Source organism: Sapajus apella, unplaced genomic scaffold, assembly GCF_009761245.1.
Source record: "Sapajus apella isolate SASKATOON/1434 unplaced genomic scaffold, GSC_monkey_1.0 scaffold33, whole genome shotgun sequence".
NCBI lineage: Eukaryota > Metazoa > Chordata > Mammalia > Primates > Cebidae > Sapajus > Sapajus apella.
Genome location: NW_022436973.1, coordinates 745,113 through 772,967, shown reverse-complemented (window position 1 = coordinate 772,967; position 27,855 = coordinate 745,113). Strand labels below are relative to the sequence as shown.

Here is a 27,855-nt window from a genome sequence, read left to right as displayed (position 1 = left end):
GATCTGAATGTTTATGGAGGCCAAAACTCATATGTTTAAACCCTAACCACCAAGGTGATGTTACTAAGAGGCGAGGACTTTGGGGAGGTGAATTAGGTCATGAAGGAATGGGATTAGTGCCCTTATAAAAGGGACCCCAGAGAGCTTCTTTGCCTCCTCCATCACACAAGGATACAACTAAAAGGTGGCTTTTTTTTTTTTTTTTTTGAGACTGAGTCTTGCTCTGTCACCCAGGATGAAGTTCAGTGGTGCGATCTTGGCTCACTGCAACCTCCACCTCCCCAGATCAAGTGATTCTCCTGCCTCAGCCTCCGGAGTAGCTGGGATTACAGGCACCCGCCACCACACTGGGCTAATTTTTTTGTATTTTTAGTAGAGACAGGGTTTCACCGTATTGGCCAGGCTGATCTCGGATTCCTGACCTTGTGACCCACCCTCCTCGACCTCCCAAAATGCTGGGATTACAGCCATGAGCCACTGCGCCCAGTCAAAGGTGTCATTTTTTTAAGGAAGAGAGATCTCAATAGACATGGAATCTTCTGGCACCTTGATCTTGGGCTTCCCAGCCTTCAGAACTGTGAGCAATAAATTTCTGTTGCTAAGAGTTAGTTTATGGTACCTTGTTATAGAAGCCCAAATGGACTGACAGATGTCAAGGGGTTAGGTTACTAAGCTAACCTAGCAGAGTTCTTGCTAAAACTGGGCTAGGCAGGCCACAAACAAGACAGCCAAAGTCAAGGCCTAGTTGAGAAGGGAATTCAGAGGAGCACAACTAAAATTTGGTCAAGGGGAGAGTCTCTGTCACCCCAGCACCTAGCTCAAGTGCTTGGTACTAAATATTTATTGAGCCCAGTTGCGCATCCATCCTCAGGGTGGTCCTGCTTACTCTGACAAAGGTTTAGGGTTCTCACTCTCCTTTGTTTCTCAATGAGCAGCAGTGCCAGGAGAAGGGACCCCAGAAGATAGTGTTCAAGCGGTTGGAGGTGGGGAAGAGGAACAAGATGTGACAGTCCCCAATTAATCAAGAACGTATTCCATTTTCCTAGGGTTCCATAGCTCCAGTGATTTTCTGGGCCAGTCATCCCAAATGACCCTCATGCCCACTCTGTGAAGCAAGTTGATTTATCTCTTCACATTATGAAAGCAATAATTGACACTCAGGGAGGTCAAGCGCCATGTCATATGTCACGCACCCAGAATTTCATGAAGTCATGAAGACATGAAGTATACATGTCTCTGATCAGAAACTTTTTAAGTTGTCCAGAATTATTGTACCAACTTGTACTCATGCCAACAGTGTATGGCCACCTGGTTGCCAGAGGTCTCACCAACACTGTATCTATGTCTAGCAGATTATTTTTCTTTTTATTGATTTTTAAAAGCTCTTTCCATGTTATCAATAATTTTTTGTATATATAATACAACTATCTGAGCTCAGTTTGATATGATTCTTTTCATCATGTTTATGGTACTTAGGGACAAAGATATAAATATTTTTCTTTATGGCTTTATCTTGAATGGTATCATCAGGAAACTGACCTGCTCCCCAAAATTAAATATTTATTCTTTAAATGTCATCTATGTTATCAAAATTTTACATTTAAATGAATACGCTTCATTTATCCAGAATATATTTTGGTTTACAGTATGAAGTAATGATAACCCTCTTCTGGTGAGTTATCATTTCAATTTCATCTTGACCTATCTCATTAGGTAGAAATGTGAAGTTTGTCTATAACACGTACACATGCATGCATTCACACACACACACCCCTCTCCTTGTTAAGGACATATTTTATTCTATTATCTATTCGTTTCTTCTTAGATTGGTATAAGCTATTTGAACTATTTTTGTTCCAGCATATATTTCTAAAACTTGGAAGTAGAAATCTTTCTCCATCATTCTCTTTCAACATTTGCTTGATGATTTGTGCCCATTTATTTTTCCAGATAAACCTTAAAATCATTTTGTAATATCGCTTATACATTTCTATTGTAATATGCATTCAGTATTTTAAATTAAATTGACAAGTTTTAAAATACCAATGCTTCCCATCCAGAAATGAAATACCTCCATTTACTTGTTTTCCCAGTTTTGCTTTATAGATTCCTTTACAGTTCCTGCATATTGTCTCTTAAGCTAATTCCTCAGCCTTTTATATTTTTGTTGCTTTTATAGAATGAATCCTTTTATATTATGTTTCCTAACTGGTTATTGGTATTTCAAAAATTGTTGATTTTTGTACATTTATTCCCTAACTAGTCACCTTATTAAACTCTTCTATTGGGCTCTAATAGTTTTTCACTTATTTCTCTTGGGTTTTCACAGATAATAAAATCCTCTGCAAATAATAACTTTATCCCATAATTATATTTCCCATTCTGTTACTAGAATTCCCTGAAAAAATGTTAAATAATTTTAGTGGTCCTGAGCATCCTTATATTTTTAGGATATGGGTTGTTTGTTTGGAATAGACAGGCTCTATCACATTAAGGAAATAGCTTTCTAGGCCTTTTCAGGATGACCATTATTCTCTGCTCCTCCATCACTACCGTCACCCACCAGCCTACACATAGTGGTTACCTTGCTCTGTGCTCTGAGAGGCTGACCTCTGGTCTGTATCTCCCAGGCTTCCTTATTCTATGCTTCTAGCTGAGTTTGGCCAATGGCAGGCACGGGCAGAAGACCAGTGGGTAGCTGTGTTTCTCCACAGCCTGTCAAGCAATCCCTTAACACTTAGCACCATTTACATTTCTTACCATTGCCCTTCAGACTCATGGTGGTAATGGTTTCCCAAGGTTGCCAGACCCTGGGTACTTCACTATCCCTTGTTAATTCCCTTGATTCTGATCTAACCTCTATTTCATTAAACTCCATGTAAATCATTCATCTCTCACGTGCCTCTTGTCCGGATATTCTCAAACTGATTGATAAATTAAGACCCACTGGTAGGTATTTTCAAACATCTTTTCAACATCTCAAAATAATCAAAATATTTTCTCCTTTGTGATATTAATGTGACAATCATTCATTCATTCAAGAAAAAAATTCTGAGTATCTACTATGTGCTACTTGTTGTGCTAGACACTGAGATCAGAACACACAAAAATACAAACACAACACAAGACAAGCCTTCTGCCCTTATGTTCTCTTAGGGAAAATAGTTACACAGACATGTATATGAATAAAATACCTAAATACTATAAGGGCTAGAAAGACTTTGGATAAAACAAAACAAAACAAAAAGCAGGCAGTACCACATTCAAAAAGGCTAGTCAGAGAATATTGCTCACAGCAGGTGACAGTTGAGTTGGGTTGACACGCAAGCTCTTGCTGAGAAGAGGCTTCAGCAAGTGAAAAGCCTTGAGGCAGGAAAGTGCCTGGCGTGGTTAGAAAGTAGACTAGGATACCACAAGCAAGGGGGCATGTGGCAGAGGATGTGAATAAGCAGATAGGCAGGTGCTAGATCAGCACTGGCCAATAGAAATACAGTGCAGGCCACGTTTATAATTTTTAATTTTCTACCTGCCATATTGCAAAAGGTTACACACACACACACACACACACACAATAAAATACTATCTTTTCCACATATAAACGATGTAAAAATTAACAAGACATGTTGTCCTTTTTTGGGTACTAAGGCTTTAACATCTGGTGTGCATTTTGCACTTAGAGCGCACCTCAATTTGGACTGGCCATATTTCAAGTGCTGGAGGCCACTGGCCTGGCTGACAAGGCCTCCCTTGGTTGAGAGGGGCAAGACATCTGAGACTCATCTCTACAGCTCCCAGCACCATGCCTGGCACACAGTAGGTATTCAGCAAATGTTTGCCACACAGGATGGCAGAAGAACTGCAAAATAGATGGCAGCTTCCTGAAGCAGAGAGGCTGCACCAGGATCACGCTGGTAACTGCTCCAGGGAATTGGGTCTATTGTGTGTCCTCACACAAGAGAGGAAGTTGGGGGCCACCTGCTGAGTATCACACTATAGGAGCTGTTCAGGGCCACCTCTCCCATCGCCAGGGTGCTTGGCAAAGCTGCTCCCTTAATTCAGAAAGATCACATCGCACCATATGCCAGAGAGTGGGAGGGAGGAAGCCCATTAGCATTCATTGTACACAGCTTTTCATTTGGAAAAGCACCTCGCATGTGCTGATCTGCATTGCTTTGCTTCATTTTTCAACATTCATGAGTGTAATTGCATTTATTTTTCTCGTCAAGACTGCAAAACAAGTGATAATTTACTACATTACAGCCCATATCGGCTGGGTTTACAGCCACAACAGTTACAATCCACCCTCTTAGGGACTGGGTAAGCAGCGGTGGTCTATTTTGCTGAGAGCAATACATTTCTTTATAACAGGAAGCCTGGGCCCAGCTGTTCTTCAAGGTTACAATAATAGTGGCAAACACTAACCCACACAGAGACACTAAGCTGTCAAAGCATGTTCACTTCTACTATATTGATGGCTTCCTACAGGAAGGGGGTAAGGTAGACATTTACTCCCATTCACATTTCCCAGAGAAAGAGACTGAGAATCAGAGAGGTTCTCTGTAGTACATGCTAACAGGTTAGTGAACAGCAGATCCAAGGTTCAAATCTAGATTCATGTGACAGGAAACCCTGTGCTCTGCTCATGATGCCACATGGCAGTGCCTGAGCTATAGCAAAGTGTGAGGTCTTACACTTACGCTGGTAGAAGAGGACACGATCTTAAAATTCTGTAAATCTGAATTAAGTGCCTACAGCAGCTGTGACCACGAAGGAGATCTATTTTCTTGTGTCTATGCCACAGAATGCTGACTTCCAGCAGAGAATCAGGACAGAATACAACACCCCTGCTTGAGGTCCATCCAGGGGCTACTCTGTTTGTGACTACCTAGAAACGGGAACAGGGAAGCATGGTCTAGCCTTGCATATGGAGATCATTCTCTGCAGATGTTTTGATCCTCTTGAAAACAAGAGTCAAGCCACGGCGATGTTCAGACTTTAGATCACAAACGCTCATGAATTCATGAGTAGTAACTGATCAACAGGATCTAAATCTAAAAATGCATGGATTCATTGAAATCATTTCCTAAGTAAGATTAAAGTAGTGGGCATGTCAGTGGTACCAAAGACCTCATTTCTTCCTGGGTTTTAGAGGGATATAAACTCCATCCCCTCCTCTGACTCCCTGCCCCCTAATTATAACACATGGATCTTGAAAAGGGTGGAATTGAAAGCTGGTCTTTCTGTAAAGGATCTGAGGAAAGTGGGCAGAACACACAAAGCGTCAGATCTCAGCCATAGGATATTGCTACCATATGACGTGACATCTCATTCCAGAGGAGACCCTAGGGTCCAGCCCCACCTATCCAGCTTTCTTCAAGGCAGGAAAGAAATATTGGGGGTCCCTGCAGAGTCTGAAGAGGCAGGAGCTGACAGGTGTCCAGGAAGTCCCTCCAGCTACCTGGCCGGCATGCTGTAAAGTGCAGGAGACCCTTTACCCCAGTTACTGTCCCTTCTCTGCAAACTGAGATCCCCTCGCCCAATCAGGCAATGGCTCTCCTATATCCACTCCTGACGATGGCAATCAAGGCCCTTTGAGGGCCTTTCTGCCCCAGGCCAGAACTAAAATGGCCAGGTCTGGCCACTCCAGGGCCTGCTGCTGAGTCTCAGTAAGTACACAACGGGCAAGGGACCTACAACAGCCACTCAATATAAGGGGCCTCAGGGCTCCAAAGGAGACCAGTAGGGGATGATGAACATTACAGCCCATCTAGTGTTAAACACATGGACTCACACACACAGAGAAGACGAGGGGAGAGGGGAGAGGAAGAGAAGGAGGGGAGAAGGGAGAGGGGGGAGTAGAGAGAGGAGAGGAATAGCAGGCTTAAGAAGTCCTCAGGGTTTTCCTTCCGTAGACAGGTTAACAAGGCACCTCCATGCTGAGCCCCAGCCCTGAGACAGGACCAGAAGGTGCTTGGTGGTGACGAAGGCAACCTACCATAGGCCCATGCACCAAACATTTTGTTCAGTGTTTTCTCAGATATTTGTCATTCAATCCCGACGTATCTCAATTGCATGACCTTCATTTTGTAAGTCAGAGAAAGCCTTGAGCCATAGAGAAACTTTGCTCAAGGTTCCCCATGTGAGTCCCTCTGGCTATAGTGTCCCTGAACCTTGAACGTGTGTATGCTTCTGGAATTTCTTTTCTGAAATTCAATTGCACAGAGAATCAAAGACCATGGTTATCAACGTTTTATTTCAAATTTAGGATTGTGGTCTTTCCATTCAGGCAAAGAACCTCTCTTATTATTTTCCATATTGCAAAGTCTAAAAACTTAGCACAAGATCTAAAAACCAGGCTTGTAAAGGTGACTTTTGGTTAGAAATGGTCAAAATCAGATAATTGCTTCCTTCAGCATGGAGCGTTAAATGCAGGCTTTCTTCTAATTGTTGCTACCACCCAGAAAAGAAAAATAAGGCTTATTTTCCAGAGGCAGGGACTGTACTCGAGGTGGCCCTCTGGCCCGCGAGGCCCCATCTGCTCCATGCTGCCACCACCTTCACATGCACTCAGCTCTCTTTGTTCCTATGCTGTGAAGTATTTTCATGTGGTCCCTGGTTGCAGTAATGAACAAACTTTGCCACAGCAGAACTGCTTTACAGAACCTGCAGGCTATTAGTTAGAAAACTGGGAGTACTACCTAATCAGGGCTCTCCATTGTGCAGGTAAGGCCACTGGCGCCCAGGAAGACTAAGCAACTTGCTTCAGGCCATACAGCAGGTCAGCAGCACAGCAGACCCAGATCTCCTGAGACCCACTGAGCACCGTGCTCTGAACCACGAGTGTATGTTTCAGCCATCTCAGATTTTCTGTTTCCTTTAAATCTGCTTCCAAATAGCTTAACGCTTCACTCATCCCCTAACTCACTTATTCAGTATTCACTGAGGGCATTCTGGTGTCAGAGCCAGTTTTAGGAGCTGAGGACACGTAGCTGTGAATGGAAAAGTTGCTTCCTGCTCTGCTAGAGCTTATACTTAAATGAGGAAGATGGGTGTTAAATGCAAAATTATACAGAGCTCCTCTGTACTGAGCTCCCCCACTGCCCGACCTGGGGCCGGGGCGGGAAGAACAAGGGGAATCTGAGACCCAGTGGTCTCCAAGGCAAAGGAAAGAACATGGCAGTGATGATAAGAGGATGGCAAAGTACAACAGGTAGAGGAGGGAACTACAGGGGTGCAAGCGACAAAGAGGGGTCCCAGGGGGCCAGGTCTCTGTAGGGGAAAGAAGGGAAGGGGCGGGTGCTCGTGGCAGAACACAGGCTTATTCTTGTCTTCCTCTAGGCATCCACTCCCTCCATCTCCTTTCAGGTTCCCATTCTTCTGCCCACACCCTAGATTGCGGAAATGTCCAGAGTTCTGCTCTCTACCCTCTGTTGTTCTCTTTCTCCTGGGAAATCTTGACCCGGGCCTCGACCCCTTTCCTAGCTTCCCACACACCCAGTGGTTCTCAAGACTAATGTGCTAAAATCACCTGCTGTTTCCTGGACCCCATCCCAGTGCCACATGTGGGGATAGGACCCAGGAATATGCTTTTTAAAAACACCCTAGGTGATTCTGAGGCAGATGTTCCATCTTCTGCTCACTGAGAACCAAGGTCTGATAAACATCAAATACTGGGCCAACACTTTCACTTGCTAAAAACTTAAAGTATAATAAAAAAAGAAAGAAAGGAAAAGAAAAAAGGACCCAGTATTCTGGGCACAGAGGTAGGGTCTCTACATGTGCATCCTGGCCATTTTTAGCATACCTCTATAGGTATGTGTGTAATATACAGATGAGAAAATGGAACCCACAGGGCTTGGCTAGAGTCACAGAACTTCAAAGTATAGGGCACTGACTCCACACCCAAATCCAATGTCTTCATTCATCTCTTTCACCAAGTTTTGTTGAGCTCGCCAATATCTCCAACCCCCTTTTCCTCCTTCCCATTTTGACAGCTAATATCCCCATTCATGCCTGATCAGTTTCCTCCTGGTCCACCGCAACACGTTCCTCCCCATCACAGGCTCCCTGCTGCTCCAAGCTGCCTTTCACACTGGCCAACAAGTGGTTATCCCAAAAGATAAATCATCAAACATTCCCTGACCTAATCTCCGATGAATCCTCACTCTTATCACCCAAGATCCTTCAAGTTGTAGCCCCAGCCTCCCTTCTCATCACATCTCATCCTATACCACATGACCAGTATGTATCCCTTCCTAGAAAACATTATTCAAGAGTACTGGTTTAAGTATTTGCCTCTGCCACTTACTGTGTGATTCTAGACAAGTTACTTAATCTTGATGAGCCTCATTTTTCTAAACTGTAACATGGGCTATTACTAGTAGCTTCTTCAAAAGGCTGATGGGGGGAATGGATGCAGCAAACCACCATGGCATGTGTGTAACTAGTAACAAACCTGCACATTCTGCACATGTAACCCAGAACTTAAAGTATTTTTTTTAAAAAAAAGGCTGTTGTAAAGATTTTATAATGAAAGGTGACAATTATAAAGTGCTCAGCACAGTGCCATGAAAACAACAGATGCTCCATAACACTACCTAATACTAATGTCATCACTGTCAGCCCTACCATGCGGGGCTCCTTGTTCATATTCTCTGAACATACCACACACTTTGACTGGAGCAGACACCTCTTGGTGCTGGAAGCTCCTCATCAAAATTCTAAAGCGACTGCAAGGTAGGGTGTCCATAAAATATCCACCGTGGTACAAGGTACTTTGTATGTGAAATTCTAGTTAATTCCCCTCAAAAGTCCTACGAGACTCTTGTCCCTTATCCTCATTTTACAGATGAGCATGAGACTCAGACACGTTACCAAATCAGCTCCAGATCAGAATGCCAGTCGCTGGTAGAACTGGCATTCCAACTAATATCAGCCTGATTTCAAAGTTCACACTTCTTCTGTTCATTTCCTCTATGTAAAAAGAATACAGATTTTTTTTTTAACACACTTAGGGTACACTGTACTGAGAATTGTGTCTTGGTATCTTGCATCATTCCTACCTTCCGAAGCTATCCCACATATCACTAGGGCTGGAAGCCTATAAATTATATCTTACTTTCCAGCAGGGTTCCAACTCAGTCTTCGCCAATAGCAGAGGCAGAGACTGGGCCCTCACCAGACACCTTGATCTTGGACTTGGACTTCTCAGCATCCAGAACTACGAGAAATAAATTTAAAAATTTATATATCGCCCATTTTGTGGTATTTTGCTTTAGCCAAATGAATAGACGAGACAAATTAATACTGAGAAGTAGAGTGCTGCTTTAACAAATACCTAAAATATGGTAGTGGCTTTAGATCTGGGTAATGAGTAGAAGCTGGAAGACTTAAGAGATTCACGCTGGAAACGGTCTAGATTATTGTGAACGGAGTGTTAAGGGTGTTTCTGGCTAAGGCTCAAAAGAAGAAAGCTGGAGAGGAAGTCTCAATCTTCTTAGAGATTATCTAAGTATAGTCATGAACAGAATTATGGTAGAAATATGGATATTAAAGGCAATTCTGATGAGGTCTCTGACAGACATGAGAAACAAGGTATTGGAAACTGGAGGAAAACTCATGCTTCTTACAAGATAGCCAAGAACTTGGCTGAATCATGCCCATGTCTTAATGCTTTCTGAAAGGCAGAACTTGCAAGGGATAAACTGGGAAATTTGGTGAAAGAAATACCCAAGCAAAGTGTTGAGGGTGCTACATGGCTTCTCTTGACTGCTAATAGTAAAAAAGAAGTAATAAAGAAATAAAAGATAAATTTATAAGTAAAAGGAAGCAGAACTTAAAGATTTGGCAAAATCCCAACCTGGCTACGTTGTAAAGGTGTATTACGGAGAGAATGCCAAGAGTGTGGCCAAGTCAATGTTTGACACAAGTATTAAGATGCTTAATAGGGATATAAGTATGGCTGTAACGAAGCCAGATGCTGTTTATCAAGGCAATGGAAGAATGACTTTGAAGGCATTTCAAAGATCTCTAAGGTTGTCACTCCCATCACAGGCCCAGAATACCAAGGCCTGGAGGACAAAACTATGTCAAACAAAGGGGTCTTAGGCACCCACGAGACCTCAGGACTCACTGCTCTGCTCTGAGCCACCTCAAGCCTCTCCTTACTGAATTCTGATGTAGTGCTCCTTAGGTGCCCCAGATGTGACTCAAGTGGGCCCAAGTGTGGCTCAGGCTTCCCATCCAGAGGGCATGAACAGCTAACCTTGGTAGTATGCGCAAGGTGTTGACCTAGCGGGTGTGCAGACTGCATAAACCATGGGGGCATGGGTTACTTCCATCCAGATTTCAAAAGATGCCCGGCACAGCCTCAGTGCCTGGGCAGGGAACTGTCAGGGTGGGTGGGGCTACTGCATAGAACCCTCACTAGTGCAATTCCTAGTGGAGTCATAGGAATGGAGCCACTACAGAGAACCCCTATTAGGGCAATATTTCATGGAGCCATGGAGACAGGGCAACCCTTGAGGCCTCAGACCTGTAGAGCCACCATCATGCAACACAAGCCTGGGAGAGCCACAGGCACCCACCTCCAACCACTGAGAGCTGCTCTGTGGCTGCACCCAGGCAAAGCCACGAGGTATGGGGCTTCCTGGGGTCTTGGGGGCCTAACCTTTGCTGCACGGTGTCCAAAAAGGTAGGACGTAGAGTCAAAGAAGATTATTCTCAAGCCTCAGGATTTAATGCTGTTTGTCTTCTTGTGTTTTATACTTACTTGTAACCTATTACCCTTTTCTTCTTGCCTATTTGTCGCTTTTAAAATGAGAAGGTCTATCCTGCATTTGTCCCAACATTATATTTTGGAAGTATACAATTTATTTGATTTCACAGGCACACAGCTGGAGAGCAATTTGCCTCAGGATCAATCATATCTAATTTAGATGACACTTTGGACTACACTTTAAAGTTGATACAGGAATAAGACTTTTGGGGCTACTGGGATGAAATGAATGTATTTTGTATATGAGAAGGACATGGATTTTGTGGGTTCTGGAGGAGAACACTGTGGCTTAAATGCAGGTGTCACTACAAAAGTCACATGTTAGAACTTAAACTCAAATGTGATAGTATTATGAGTTGGAACCTTTAGAAGATGACGAAGTCATGAGGTCAGGGCCCTCATGAATGGGATTAGCAACATTATAAAAGAGCTGGAGGGAGCTAGATAGGCCCTTTTTGTACTCCCATGTGAGACCACAGCACCCAAGGCACCATCCTTGAAGGAGAAATGGGGTCTTCATCAGACACCAAACATGATGGTGCCTTAATCTTGGACTTGTCCACCTCTAGAACGGTGAGAAATAGATTTCTATTATTTATAAATTACCCATTTTGTGGTACTTTCTATGGCAGCATGAATGGACTAAGACACCACTGAACAATTCTCTATCTCCTCCCCCTAGCCTCTGGTAACCATCATTCTATTTTTTATTTCTGTAAGTTTGACTACTCAAGATACCTCACATAAGTGGAATCATACAGTACAAGTTTTTGATGACTTGTTTACTTCTTTTAACATAGGGTCTTCAAGATTCATCCATGTTGTAGCATGTGTCAGGATTTCCTTCATTTTTAAGGCTAATATTTCACTGCATGTGTATACCACATTTTCTTGATCCATCCATCTGGTGATGAACATGTGGGCTGCTTCCATCTCTTGGCTACTGTGAATAATACTACAATTAACATGAGTATGTAAATATATTTTCAAGATTCTGCTTTTAATTACTTTAGGTATGCCATCATCTGCGGCATAATGGTGTTTTAGTCAATGACAGACTGCATATATGAAGGTGGTTCTGGGTGGATAGTCGGCTGTAACTTCTAGGTTTCCAAAAACACAGTCTATGAAGTTCACACAATGATGAATTGATGTAATGATTCATTTCTCAGAACGTATCCCAATCATTAAAAGATATATAATTCTATTTCCAGAATTGGGATTGTAAGATCACATGGTGGTTCTATCTTTTATTTTCAGTTTTCCATATAGACTATACTATTTTAAATTCTCACAAACAATGTACAAAGGTTGCAATTTTTCCAGATCCTTCACATTTATCTTTTTGTTTCTCTTTTTATAGTGGCCACCCTAATGGGTGTAAAGTGATATCTCACTGTGGTTTTGACTTGTATTTCTCTAATGATTAGTGATGCTAAACATATTTTTTTCTTTTTTTTTTTTTTGAGATGAGTCTCACTCTATCACTCATGCTGGAGTACAGTGTCATGATCTTGGCTCACTGTAACCTCCACCTCCTGGGTTCAAGTGATTCTCCTGCCTCAGCCTCCCAAGTAGCTGGGATTACAGGTGCCCACCACCAGGCCTGGCTAATTTTTGTATCTTTTGTAGAGATGAGGTGTCACCATGTTGGCCAGGTTGGTCTTGAGCTCCTGACCTCAGGTGATCTGCCCTCCTCAGACTCTCAAAGGGTTGGGATTACAGGCATGAGCCACTGCGCCTGGCCATATTTTCTTGTTTCTTGCCATTTGTTCATGTTCTTTGGAGAAATGTCTATTTGAGTCCTTTCCCCATTTTAAAATCAGGTTGTTTTGTTGTTATTGAGTGGTAGGTGTTCTTCACGTACTCCAGATCGTAACCCCATATGAGATATAACTTGCAAATATTTTCTCCCATTACATAGGCTGTCTTTTAATTGTTTCCTTTGATACACCTTAGTTTTAAGTTAGATATAGTCTCATTTGTCTATTTTTGCACTTGTCGCTTGTACTTTTGATGTCATATCCAAGACATCACTGCCAAATACAACATCACAAAACTTTCTACCTACATTTTCTTCTAGGGGTTTTATCGTTTGCAGTCTTATGTTTAGGTCTTCAATACATTTTGAGTTAATTGTTGTGTGTGGTGTAAGATAAGAATCCAACTTTCTTCTGCTACATGTGGATATTCAATTTACTAAATGCCATTTGTTGAAGAAACTATTCTTTCTCCATTGTGTAGTCTTGCCGCCCTTACTGAAGATCATTTGGCTATGTATGTGAGAGCTTCAAAGGTTTTGTAAACCTCTAATACCCTGTATTAAACCCCTTCCTGACTGAAATACCTAGGTGGCTTCTGTTTTCCTACCTAAATCCAAACTAATGGACATGTCATGCCTATATATTTTTGCAGCTATGATTTAGAAGGTTCTTGGAAGCTATACGTCTTATTTTAACCTTAGGCACCCTCGGAATTCTTTAAAAACATAATATATTCTTGCTTGTTCATAGCTTTCACAAGTGTTTTCATTGATGACAAGGCTAAAAATCCTGAGAAAGCACAATTTGGGTTTCTTAATAAGGAAACAAAACACCTAGGAAAAGAAGCAATTTTAAAAGATAGTGGCAGGTTTGGGGAAAGTTTTAAAAACAGTTTGCTCAAGTACCTGTTGCTTTCCAAACATAAAGCATGATTGTGTCAGCACAAAGCACAGTGTCAAAACTGGGTAGATGAAGAGGGAACACACCAGGCCTCTTAAGAAAAAGGTAATTTCTCTCAATTACCAAATGTCTCACTGATTAGTAGTTGTGGGGAAATAAACGGTGGAGTTGTACCTGTGATACTAATGGGGCATGTGAAAGATCACTGCAGCTCTGTGGGGCTGTGTGAGAACAGAATACGCTCCTTAAGCTAACCCGGGAGATTTATCTTCCTGTGAAAGTCTGAGCTCTCAGGGATAGATTGTCCCTCAGGTGCCCCATCTCCATACACTCATGAAGACAAATTCCTCTGCCAAGGAAGCAGAACCAGCTGCCATGCTTGACAGACAGATGAATGGAGGGGCTAGGACCACATGAGTTTTCACGAATGTTTTCTTTTATAAATGTATCACTGAATTCCTACATTTAAAAATGCCTTTTCTTCTTGATTCATAAATTACAAGTCAGAATACTAGAGTCAGACGAAACTGACTTCTGATCTTACAATGGTTAATAAGGCCCAGGGAGGGATGGTGTGTGGCCCAAGGTCACAGAGCAAGTTAACGGAAGAGCTAGGACAGAACCCAGGGCTCCTTGTTTTTAGAGCCATTTCACAGAAGCAGTTGTTGGAAGCACAGAGAAAGGCAGCTCAAAGTCAGGTTAGAGACAGATCTGGGATGACTTTCCAGGGATGCTTCCTTAGCCACGAGGCGGAAGGCCATGCTAACCAAAAGGCCTGGCAGTAGAGACAGTGCCACCCAATTCCACCACGTACCTGTAGCCAACATAGAACCATAATAACCACCACAGGAAGAAAAGAGCTAGAGGGGCCTGAGGGACAATCCAACACAATCCTGGGGAGGAAAACTGAGGTCCAGAGGTTCAAGTCAACACAGCAAGGCAGAGACAGAAGTCTTGGGTCCATGTGCTAAAAGCTGGATGCCTGGGAGTCATCAGCGGGGACCACTGAGTCGAGCTGCTATGTTTAAAATCCCCTGCCTGCCACTTCTCATCCCTATAATGAAGGACAAGTTGCTTAATCTCTTCATGCCTCAAATTTCCGACTATCAAGTGGGAATCACGTGGTGCCTACACTATATAGGATTTTGTGAACCATAAAGGAAACAAGACTTTAAAGCACCTGGCATATAATGAGTACTTCATAAATGCTAGCCGTTAACGATTCTCAAAGAGAGACATCCCTATTGGTGAGAATACAAGTGACATAATAAAAATCAAATAATCCAGGACAGTATTGGCCAATAGAAATGTAAAGTGAGCCACATATGTAATTCTAAATTTTCTAGTAGGCACATTTAAAAAGGTAAAAAAAATTAATAATTTATTTTATCTAACTCAATACATCTAAAATATACTCATATAAACATGTAACCAACAAAAACATTATTAATGAGATGTTTCAAAATTATTTTTTCATACTAAGTTTTTGACACCTGGTGTGTAGTTTACACTAACAGGACTAGCCACCTGTATTTATGTGGAAATACTAGCCACGTATTTCCAGCATGCCATACCATGCATGGCTAAAGACCACCAGACTGGATACTGCAAATGGGACCTCAATGGATTAATGGATTTTCCAGATTGTTGGACTTTATTTTTCAGAGACATCTCAGCCATCTCGCTGTTACTAAATTAAGAGAAGAAGACTCTATTTATATTAAACTATTTTCTTTTCTTTCCAAACATCTCAGAATGCATATTTATAATTCAAATTACTATAGTATTCAAAGCATAATGAAAACCTGTTTCCTCACTAAAGAAAAGACAGGTCACACATTTAAAAATGAAATGTTCACTTGGAGGAGCTCTAGCCCCTGCAGCAGCAGCCCAGTCAGTGGAATGGTCCATGAAGACGTCGCTCAGCATCAGCACCCAGCCAGCATCACCACCATCAGGATGACTATCAGCCACGTCTTCCTCTCAAGCTGCCCTGCGAGTGGCTGAAGTTGAAGCAGCAGGAAACAGAGGAATTCAGAAGGACGTCATCTTTGCTGTCCTGTTAAATGTGTCTCCGACACATGACTGTTTTTGTGATACTTCCTTTTCACTTTTTTTTTTTTTTTTGAGACAGAGTCTTGCTCTGTCGCCAGGCTGGAGTGCAGTGGTGCAATCTTGGCTCACTGCAAACTCCGCCTCCCATGTTCAAGCGATTCTTCTGCCTCAGCTTCCCAAGTAGCTGGGACTACAGGCACATGCCACCAAACCCAGCTAATTTTTTGTATTTAGTAAAGACGGGGTTTCACCATGTTGCTCAGGCTTGTCTCGAACTCCTGACCTCAGGTGATCTGCCTGCCTCAGCCTCCCTAAGTGCTGGGATTACGGGTGTGAGCCACTGCGCCCGGCCTGTGATGCTTCTTTTTCTAAGAATTTACTCCAAACAACATGCAGGTTCATTGTGTCTGCATTTAGGTGGACGCTGGCAAGACTTAGACAATTCAACAAACTGATAGGATCAACCCTCCATGAAAAGTAAAGCATTTATTCCATTTCTTCCAGTAAGAAAACCTCCCCCACCACACAGAAAAAGTTTTCAGGCAACTTTAATAAATAAAATTTTAGGCGTAGAGATGACTGACTTAGGCAAAAGTCCGCTTATGGTATCTAACATACAATTTAATTACACATACATATTTAAAATCCCATGTTTCATAAAACATTAATTCAAAAATAGAGAGTGGGTCAGCACGCAGGCTCTGGGTCCAGACGCCTCACCTCCTCCATTTACTGCTCCCTTTTGAGAGAGTTAACATTCTGGACCTCAGTTTCCTCCTCTTTAAAAGAGGAGTGATAGGCTGGGCACGGGGGTTCACACCTGTAAGACAAGCACTTTGGGAGGCTGAGGCGGGAGAATCACAAGGTCAGGAGTTTGAGACCAGCCTGGCCAACATGATGAAACACTGTCTCTAATAAACATTCAAAAAAAAAAATAGGCAGGTACAGTGGTGGGCACATGTAGTTCTAGCTACTTGGAAGGCTGAGGCAAGAGAATCACTTGAACCCAGAAGGTGGAGGTTGCAGTGAGCCAAGATCACACTATTGCACTCTAGCCTGGGTGACAGAGCAAGACTCCATCTCAAAAAAAAAAAAAAAAAAAATAGGGGTGGGTAATAACATCTACCTCACAGTGTTATTAAAGTATTAAGTCAAAAACATGTAAAGCCCTTAGCACACTGTCCAGGAAGTGGTATACACACATTAGGTTAAAAAAAAATAGTGGTTTATTATCCATTCCCATAGACTTTAGATCCCCATTATTCTTTTTTTTTTTTTTTGAGAAGGAGTTTTATTCCTGTTGCCCAGGCTGGAGTGCAATGGCACAGTCTTGCCTCACTGCAACCTCTACCTCCCAGAGAACCCTTTTATTCTAACTCATCAAATACACCAGTGTTTCTTATCAGAAGAACCACTTTTTAAGTTGAATCACATCAGCCTCCATCACCCTCACTTCCCATTACACCATTTGGAATACAATACTTTCTGAGTCTAGGTATGACGTCACAGGAAGCTGAGTGTCAAAGCAAGCATCTATGTGGATATTAGCACAGACAGGTTTTCCCATTTATGTGGCAGCTGAATATTCTGCTCACCACAGGACATCATGCTGCTTTTCAAACCCACTGTCAGGACCCTTGTTCATAACAATCGCCAAATCTCGTCATTACTTGGCCATAGCCTCCAGAATAATTACTAAACCTGCATTCAATTTCCTTGCCTTTTCTTTCTACCAATTCTGTGATCCCTGTAAACATCCCAAAGCAGCACTGATTGGGGTCACTGCAGGCTAATGTAGTTTCTTCAATTAATTTTGTAACTGCGAGTACACAAGAAACCATCTCATAATATGAGATGTTTTGTAAGAATGTTTCTCAGAGCCATTCTGAGAGGGACAAAGATCTTGCCTTTTCTTTGGGCACACAGGAGGCATTTCGGCATTTCTTTCTTCTCTCACTTCCATCTCTTAGGTGTTTGTTGAATAAACTGTGGTTCATTCACCCAGGAGAATATCACGTAGCCTTGGATGGTGAAAACTAACTCTGAATATAGTGGCATAAAAAGACGGAAGTGTTTGGGAGCTATGATTCTACTCATCGTCTGCACTCTTAGGCGGCCACAGTGCTGCCGTCCAGAGCACAGCCTGGACCCCTCCCAAGGGCACGTCCTGCCTACCATATGCTAACGATGACCTGGGCAAGTCATGCAAGCTTTCTGTGCCTTGGTTTCCTGATTTGTAAAATGCAGATAACAATATCTACATCAGAGGACCGTTGCAAAGATTAAGTAAGTTACTATACTTAAAGTACTTAGGATATCTGATATGTAATAAGCACTACCTAAATATCACGTCTCTATTACTATTACCACATACAGATACTCCCTGTCTTCCTCCTCTCCTCTCTCCCTCCTCCTTCGCTCTCTCCCTTTCTCTCTCAAAACACAGCAATATGTTAATAGTGACATTTAGGCTAACTGTGATAAGGGTGGAGGGAGGGAAATTTATGTTCAAACTCAGCATTTTTTAACAATAAACATATAATATTTTGTCATTACAGAGGAAATAAAAATGTACTGACTCCACAATGGCTAAACGGGAACATAAGAACTTATAATTTTAAACCAATCAATGATAATATCAGGAATATCAGGTGTGATTAAGGACACTTAAAGGCCCATACTTACATACTGTTTTCTGTAAGCCTCACAGTAAAGGAAGAGTGGGTCAATCTGAGAATACATCACATCTTCCCAAGAGCAGCCTCTTACAGGCATTACAAGAAGCGCCACACCTTCATGATACGCGCCAGGCCCCAGAGCAAAGGAAGAAGGAATCTCCAGTGTCTCTTTATTTGCCCTAGGGATCCTGGGACCAATGTCAGAGCCGAAAAACCCAGGTCAATCAGGTCCTGGGACCGAGTGGCCCAACCTGATCAAAGCCCAGAGTCGGGCTCAAGATATGAAAGCTACAGATACCCCAGGTGCCATGAAAATGTCAAAGAAAATGGCAGCCCCTCCAGGCTTCCCCTGAAACCATTTTCTCCCAACAATAATTCAGTTATTATTAAAGTTATAGACCTTATTCCAGGCCCCATGCAGGATACAAAGAATTCAGCAATGAGAGGCAGTCCATTCCCTGATGATATTCACAGGCCTGGTGGGGAATCAGAGACAACATGTGATAAACTCAGCTACAAAAGCATAGTAGAGAGGTAAACACTGTGAGGGGAGTCAGGGAGGGCCTCCTGGAGGAGGTGACATTTGTGCCAGGTTTTGATATAGGAGGAAGGGGAAGAGGAGCTGTGTTCTATCCTTGGGGATCAGCAAGTAAAAAAGCACAACAGTGTGACCTGCAGGGTTTGTGGTTGAAACAAGAGATACCAACTATGACTATATTTTTAAAAATAGGAAGTTTCTGGAAGAATATTGAGAAGCTCATAGTGAACAGAAAGCAGAAGGATCAGCCCTGAAAAATGAGCAGAAAAAAAGGCAGTTCTGGGAGACCAATAAGCAGGAAGTCCAGCAGCCTCACAGCGTAAACACCATGGCCAGACACCCACCCTACTACTGCACGCCCCAGTGCCCCAGCCTCTGGCTGCTGGGCCATCCTTCCTAGATGAACAGTCCTGGGTAGCACAGTCCCCCCACCGCATCCAGGTCATCCATCCAGTTACACCTAAGCTGACAGGAAACACTGAGCAGCTGGTACCTTCCCCTCTCAGTGAGCTACACAATCCACAATCCACCGAGAGTTCACACAATGAGAGATTTCCCACATCAGGAAACAGGGTTGAAGACTGGACTCCCAAAACAGTACCCAAAGGCTGTTCTCCTGTGATTACACAAAAGCGGAAATGAAAGAGAAAAGAGAGGGGGGACGCGGCTCGAGATACATGCTAGGCTTGCATCATGAGTAAGTTCAATTACTAATAAGAGCAATTTATCTAACGAACATTTGCTGCTACCTACTAAGCCCCAGCACTGTGGTTACAAATATAATACAATGTTGTCCCTGCCTACAAGAACCGAAGCTAGCTCTATACGTGGCCAGTGAACAGCCTCGCAGTTCATCCAGTAAACACTAGGGAGCCCATACAGCCTGTTACAGCCAACGTCCACCTTGATGGACCAGTGCTTGGACCATTCTATTTGACAGTATTTCCAACACGATTCTTGCTAAAGCCCAGGAGTACCTAAGCTAAGAACTAGAACAAGGCACAACCAGGGGACCAGCACCAGTGCCTGGCTTGTGTTTAGTGCTTTAGAATTCGCAAAGCATGTTCCCAACCATCAAGTCATGGGCAAATGTCCAGGATGGCCATCACCATGTGGATGATATTCTTTCCCCAGATGTCAACGATAATACACAACCATTCTGTTTGGGGTACATAAGGGTGTACAGAAATGCATACATATGAAAACAAATTTGATAATTCCTGTTGGAGATGAGCCCAGAGATGTATGTAGAAGAACTCTCACCGCAATGTGATTTAGTAGTAACTGGAAGGAACTTAAATATGCAACAATACAGAGTGGTGAAATAAATTGTGCAACAGTCACTGCAGCAGGAAACTATGGAACCTTTAGAAAACATAGTTTTAAGGAGTATGTAATGACATGGGAAAATGCTAAAAAAATAGCATTAAATAGCAAAATAGATATTTCTGCAAGTGTGTGTGAACATATGACTTTCATTTCATTCTTTATAGCTATCTCTATTGTGCATTTTCTCTACAATGAATACATATTATTTTTGCCATCAAAAATCATGACTGCAAGTAGAAAAAAAATTTAAGGTGCTTGGTCAATGACAGTACCACGTCTGCAATATATACTTCTCTACCCTGGACTTCAGGTCTGACTCCTCAGCCACATTAAACTCACATGACCTTGGACCAGTGGTTTCACTTCTCTGAGACTCTGTTTTCTCAAAAATAAAGAAGTGACAGTATCTCTGAACTCATGGAATGGTGGCACATTCGATGAAATGTTGTACAGGATAATGCCTAAGCCACTTCTTGGTTAGAGTGGACGAGTAGTAAATGCCAGCTCCCTTAGAAGAAAACAAAGCTTCTAATACTTACAGTGCTCATGTGGAAAAGGCGGCCTGGGTGGGTGATGGGTCAGGGTACTGATGTGTGTTGACGTGGTTTTAGTTTCCTAGAACTGCTATTAAAAATCACCACGAGCTAGGCGGCTCAAGACAACAGAAACCTATTGTCTCACAGTTCTGGAAGCTAGAAGTCCAAACTCTGGGTGTCGGCAGGGCTATGTTGTCTCCAAAGGCTCTAGGGAAGAACCTGTCCTTGCCTTGCCTCACTTCTAGAGTCTGTTAACAATCCTCAGCATTCCTTGCTTGACAGCCGCATTGCTCCAATCTCCACTGCCATCTGTGAGTGGCCTCCTTCCCTATGTGTGTATGCATCTTTGCCTCCACCAGTCGTATTGGGCTAGAACCCAGTATGACCAGCATGACCTCATCTTAATTTGATAACATCTATAAAGACTTTATTCTCAAATAAGGTCACATTTACAGGTATCAGGCGTTAGGACTTCAACTTATCTTTTTAGGGGACACCATTCAACCCGTAACAGACCCCAACCCTCCCTCTAGAAATATCAACAGTTAGAGCAAGGCAGGAACCCACAGGCAAAGGCCCTGTGGTGGAAAGGAACAGGCCTGGACCACCCTGGAGACAGTGCTGCTTCCACGACATGCTAGTTGGTTGAAATATTTGTGTGTGCGCATGTGTGTGTGCACGCACATGTGTGTCGCCTGTGTGTGTGTTCCCCCAACTCCTGCTCCTTCCAATCAAGAAACTAAGTTTTTTGTATTTTTCTGCTCTGGAAATGTGTGTAGGAAAAACAGAAGAAGCTGCTTGAAATCAAGGCTTCCTTCCTTCCTCTTTTGCTTTTTCCTAACTTTTAACTTACTTAAGAAAGAATGCTGGGATCTGGAAGGACTGAGCCAAGAAGAGTGTGCTTTTGAAGGCTAAGATGTTAAGGACAGAGGTTCTCCCATTTCACGAAGGCAGCAGGTATGGGTCTACTTGTGCCACACTGCTCCGTGGCAGTATCTGAGAAGGGGCAGGCCCCAGGAGGGATGCTGGGCGGTGCACCTGGGCTGGTTGGGCTGTGACAAGGACTCCCAGCCTGAGAAGCCGCAGCAGATCACTAGACCTGAAGGGAATGCAGCAGCAGGCTTCCCAGAGGACATCACAATGGTCTGCTTAAACCCCAGGGTACTCACAGAACCCTAGGGAACGGGGAGCTTCAGTAGTGCCTAAAATAGAGTCTCAGCACCATGGGGACTGAGGGTCAGATTCAAGTTTACGTCAAGAAGAGAAAAAAGTGAGCATTTATGTACCTGATTTTGCAGGCTGAGATTCAACCCTGATCCATACCTAATGCTTTAAAGAATGTCCTACAAGTATTCAAAGGAAATAGAAGCCAGTCACCCAAACCCCACTACCTCTGGCTTCAGCCGGTTTAGAAGGACACCTCCAGCACTCACAACCTCCTTCAGCCCCCAGGATACCCTCCTGCTGGGCCCTGAGCTGTAATTCAGGGCTGCACGTCAGGGCTGCCTGTGGGAACCTATGCCAAAGATGGGGAAGGCAGGGCTAGGAACTGGTGGTAGCTGCAGTTAGTCCCCTGGGCAGGAGAGACACCTAGCAAGAGTTTGTATGTGCAGTAACCCCTGCTCCTCTGTGACAGCCTCAGTAAAGATGAGGTGGGCAAAACCAGGTCTGAAGCCTGGAACACTAGCCCAAGAGCCTCTCCCATAGAGAGAGATTAGGAAAAGCATATATTTAGGTTGGTACAAACATAGCTGCGGTTTTCACCATTACTTACAATGGCAGTTAATAGTGGTTATGTGTAACACTCAATTCACAGAGCTGGGCTGTAGGAAATGTCTAAGCCCTCAATGCAGCAATGCATCCTGGTCTTGAAAAGCCTCTCTGCCGGGCACAGTGGCTCACGCCTGTAATCCTAGCACTTTGGGAGGCCAAGGTGGGTAGATCACCTGAGGTCAGGAGTTCAAGACCAGCCTGGCCATCACGGTGAAACCCCATCTTAAAAAAAAAGAAAGAAAAGCCTCTCTGGCCTGTCGGGACCCACAGCAAAACACCTGCTGAGCAGCTGGCTTTTGTAAAGCAGCATCAGTGAGCCTGAAGGAGGGGCAAGGTCTCAGGTGGACAGGTTTCCAGCCCCAGAGGCCGCAAGAATCAGAAAACATTTAGAAAAACCAACACTGACTAACTCCTGCTCTCGCAAACAGTTCACACTCATGCAGACATCCTCCATTTAACTCTCACACTGGCCCCCAAGATAAAGATGTGGAAACTGAGGCAGAAGAATTGAGACCGAGGTCACTCAGCCACTGTATAACATTGGAATATACTGATCTGCAAACACGTCTATGGCAAGGACTGTGAAAGCAAAGAACGGGATGTTATGAGTGAGAACAAGAAGGAAGTCTGTCTTTAGACAGATGGATAAGGGAAGATTGCCTCAAGGAGTCCTGTGAGCTGAGATCTAAAGAAATCAGCAAAACACCGGATATGGTGGCTCATGCCTGCAATTCCAGCACTTTGGGAGGCAGAGGCAGAAGGATTACCTGAGGCCAGGAGTTCAAGACCAGCCTGGACAACATGGCAAAATTCTGTCTCCAATAAAAATACAAAAATTAGCCAGGTGTGGTAGCGTGCACCTGTAGTCTCAGCTACTTAGGAGTCCAAGGCATGAAAATCACTTGAACCTGAGAGGTGGAGGCTGCAGTGAGCTGAGATCGCACCACAACACTCCAGCCTGGGTGACAGAGCAAGACTCTGTCAAAGAAAAGAAAAGAAGAGAGGGGAGGGGAGGGGAAGGGAAAGGGAAAGGGAAAGGAAAAGAAGAAAGGAGAAGAGAGAAAAGAGAAAGAGAGAAAAGAAAAGGCAAGGGAAGGCAAGAAAGAGAGAGAAAAAGAAACTGGCAAAGTGAAGAACTGGGGAAACAAATTCTGGTGAGAGGGAACAAGGGACAGCATGTGCAAAGGACCAGTGCTGAGAAAGAATCTGACACATCCGAGGAACCAAACAGACCGGGTATGCCTGAAGCATTCTGAGAGAGGAGAGGAAAAGAAGCCTGAAGAAGTCACTGGATCATGCAGGATCTTACAGGCCATGGCAAGGAGTTCAGATTTTATCTTATGTGCCAGGGGAGGCCATCAGAGGAATTAAGTCCCAAAATGACAAGGACTGATTTACCCAGACCAAGCTCAGCACAGAGCTCATCACACAAAAGGGACAAGCAAAAGGCTGTGGAACATCTGAATAAATAGATTCAAACTTGATTTTCAAGACGAGGAGAACTGCTGGCTTTATAGAAAGAAGGGCAAGATTTCAGCTTTTGCCGGTGAGAAGAACAAACAGTTTTGCCTAATCCAAATTCGCTTTCATGCCGCTTTGCCTAAGCAGCACACAGAGCCGCTGGAATCCACAGGCGCATCATGACAGAATAATTTCACTGATTATTATCAAATGCCTCTATTTAAGAAAGCCCAGAAGATTGTATTAGCATGATCCAATATTTATGAAACGACACTCTGCCATAATGAGGGGCTGACAAAATTAAGATCAGAAGCAAAAGCCATGTCTCTGGGGAGAGAAAGTAGCATGAGCAAAAAGACACACTTATACTCAGCTTCTTGGAACTTGGTTTTCTGATCTGTAAAATGGGAAGGATAGTAGCAAAGAGGAAAATATGTGATCAGTTAGTGCAGGACCCAAAGGCCTTTAATAATGTTTTCTCATTCATTCCCATGCTAATAAAAATACCTAAAAAAGATGATTTGGCCATTCACATATCCATCCAACAAATTGCTAATTTAGTACATAGGATGTCTGATGTCCTGTGTCAGGCACTGAAGATAAAGTTGTGAACAAGGTTCTCATGGTCCCCAATCACATGGAACTTCTCATCTGGGAGTAAAACATGCATTGGATGAACAACACCTGCTGTGATGCGTTTTACTAAGGAAAAGTGCAAGGTGCAATGGGTACCATTACAAAGTGAGCTGACCCAGATGGAGATAGGAAGAGGAAGTGCAAGGCAACAGGAAGGGGAAAGGCTCCATGGAGGATGCCAATCTCATGTGCACTCCTGAGGCAGGAACATTCTGGCAATTGGCAGAAGCCAGCGTAAAGTGAGCACAGTGGGACGTGGAGCATGATGAACTTGGAAGGTTTAGGGAGGATCAGCCCTCAGAGCCTTGGAGGCCACAGCAGGGCTTTGGTCTTTTCTGAAGCAATGGGAAGTCTCAGAAAGGCACGGGACAGAAGCTGGGCAGAGACAAGGAAGAAAAGAGGTAACATGAACATGCTTGTGTTCTAGATTAATCTCTTTGGAAAATGGATAAACTTCAAAAGAGTTAAGTCAAAGGAGCCTGTTGGAAAGTGTTCACTTACCCAGGAAACAGACAACGCCTGTGTTCACCAGGGCAGTGGTGGCAGAGATGGAGAGGCTTTGGCAGACCCAAGGTATACTTAGGAAGTAAAACGGCAGAACAAAGTGATTGATTGGAAAGGTGGGCAAGAGACTGAAGAGAGAAACATGGCCCCGGGTTTCTGAATCAGTTCCAGTGGAGTGAAATGAGCTGCTGGAGACAAGGAAAGCAGAAAGTGAATAGACAGGGAAGGGGAAATGGGTATATCAAGAGGTCAGTTTTGGAGATGTTGAGCTTGGACAGCCTACAACATGCTACAGGGCTTCAGGTGGACTAAAGATGAGCAGAAAGAGCATATGTAAACACACACACACACACACACACACCCCTACACACACATATGCACATGCCCCCCTTACACACACACCATACACATGCGTACACACCTCCCATATACCCCACATACACATACGTCACCCCTTACACAGAGATCCCCATACACATGCATACACATACACACCCATACACATGCATACACATCTCCCATACACACACACACACTCCTCCATACACACAGACCCCCCCATACACATACATACACACACACACACCCATACACATGCACACACCCTCGTACACATGCATACACACCCTCCGTACACACCCATACATCCTCATAGATCCCCATACACACACACACACATCCTCCATACACATACATGCATACATGCACATGCACACACACATACACATATACACACACACCCTCATACACACACACTCCCATACACAAACATACCATCCCTACAACCTGTATGCACACACACATACACCCCCATACACTCCCATATACATAAACACCCATACACATGCACACACACCCTCCATACACACAGTCATACACACACGTACACCCCCCTTATGCCACCATCCACTCCCCCATATACTCCCACACAAACATCCATACACATGCACACACACCCTCCATACACACACACTCACATACACGTACACACCCCCTTTATGCCCATACACACACACATATACCCCATATACACACACACCCAAAGACATGCATACACACATACACCAACACACTCCCATACACACACATACACACATACACACACACTACACAGGCATGCACACACACACCACATCCATACACACATACTCACACACCCCCATTCACACACACTCATGCATACACACACATGTATACACACTATGAGATCCAGATTTATTTAGCCAGTATCAAAGAGGGCCATGAAGAGTAGAGCAGATGTGATATGTTTAAGCAGAGGTATCCTGGACTCTTAGGGTACCTAATGGAATGGGTAATTATATCATCTAAACCAGGTAGTACTTTTGATAAAGTCAGCATTAGTAAAAAGTATGATGGGGCAACAGACAGAGGTTGTTCCACATTGCCTTACTAATGGGCATGCATAGCAGTTGATGACTTTGCTCAATCAAAATAAGATTCCTCAATTTTGTACCATAGCCTACTTCATTATACCTAAGGCTTGTGTCAACACTTGTGAGAAACATATACAACTAATGCCCTTAGCAGGAGCTATCTAAAATCACCCAGTGCCTCCTGCTTTGAAGCCAGACTCAAAGTGAGTGAGACCAGTGAGAATACACCCTCACCCTCACCTAGGCATCTCTGAGCATCTTCTTTGCTCCCAGTTTATTGGCATCCTGGGAAACCCCATTCTGCAGAGGTAGCCAAGACGACATGGCAGCTGGGCAGTGGGTTCTGTGGGTCTAAAATTCCTAAGAGACATCTAGGCTGGAAGAATAAATGTCAGAATTGCCAGCACAGAGGCGGTATCTGAGGCCATGGAGTGGGTGAGGCCATCCATGGGAAGAACACCGAGTAAGCCTGAAGAACCCTTAACACTCCTGACAACAGAGACTGAGGAACAGCACCTGGGGATTTGGTGAAAACCAAGACACGTGTGGGTTAGAGCCAGGCAGCCCTTGGTCAGGGAGACCTGTAGAAAGTGGCCTCCCTTCTCCAACAAGCAATTGTCCTTACAACGTAGCCGGGATATGTGATTATTCAGAGAAGTGAGCTTCACTTTCTCAGAGCCACTACTCTTCCTGTCTGATATCACCAGGTAACCCTCTTCAAGGTGCACCTTACACAGGTATACCCCACATGTAGAGTCTGTGTGTTCTCCCAGAGTAGACCTCCTTCAGGTACTTCCCTTGAAATACGTCAGGTGTATCTCACAGGCCAGTCCCATGCAGGTATCCATCAAGAATTTACACTAGGCCTTCAGCCCCACTGGCTAAGGATAAAAGCTTGGCATTTAGAATGTCAGGATGTTAACCTTATAATATATAATAATAATAATACATAACAATATATAATAATATAACCTCATAATCATCTATGAAAGTCTCCCTATATATATAAATTATATAATACATATACTATAATGTATAATAATAGAACCTTATAATAATCTGACTGTGGAAGTCTCCCTAAATATATATATATGTAAATAATATATGTACATAATGTACACATATGTAATATATGTAAATAATATATGTAAATATATAACATGTTAATATGAAATGTTTACATAGAAATATATAATAATATATAACAAAAATATAATTAATATAACCTTATAATAATCTGACTGTAGAAGCTTCCCTGAATCTATAAAACCTATGTCTATGTGACCTGGAAGAAAGAAGGGACCTCAAATTCTTCAGAACCTCTTTCCTTCCCTGATATGCCACAGTCATCAGGCTCCCAAGCAAAACCCTACCTGTAGCTATAGCTTAGAATCTCAAAGCTAAAAGAAATGCTGAATCCAGGTGACATGTGACTCGTACCAAATCCTGAAGAATTCACTCAGCCTTGGTTTGAACACCTCTGAGTATAGGGAACTCACTGCCTACAGAGC

The 27,855-nt window shown here is 43.3% G+C and overlaps 1 protein-coding gene across 13 annotated transcripts in view; it reads right to left on the bottom strand.

The window, feature by feature from the left end:
- PTPRT (protein tyrosine phosphatase receptor type T) overlaps nucleotides 1–27,855 on the bottom strand; it is a 1,128,767-nt gene that overhangs the window by 793,970 nt on the left and 306,942 nt on the right. The gene's annotated exons all lie outside the window — the stretch shown is intronic.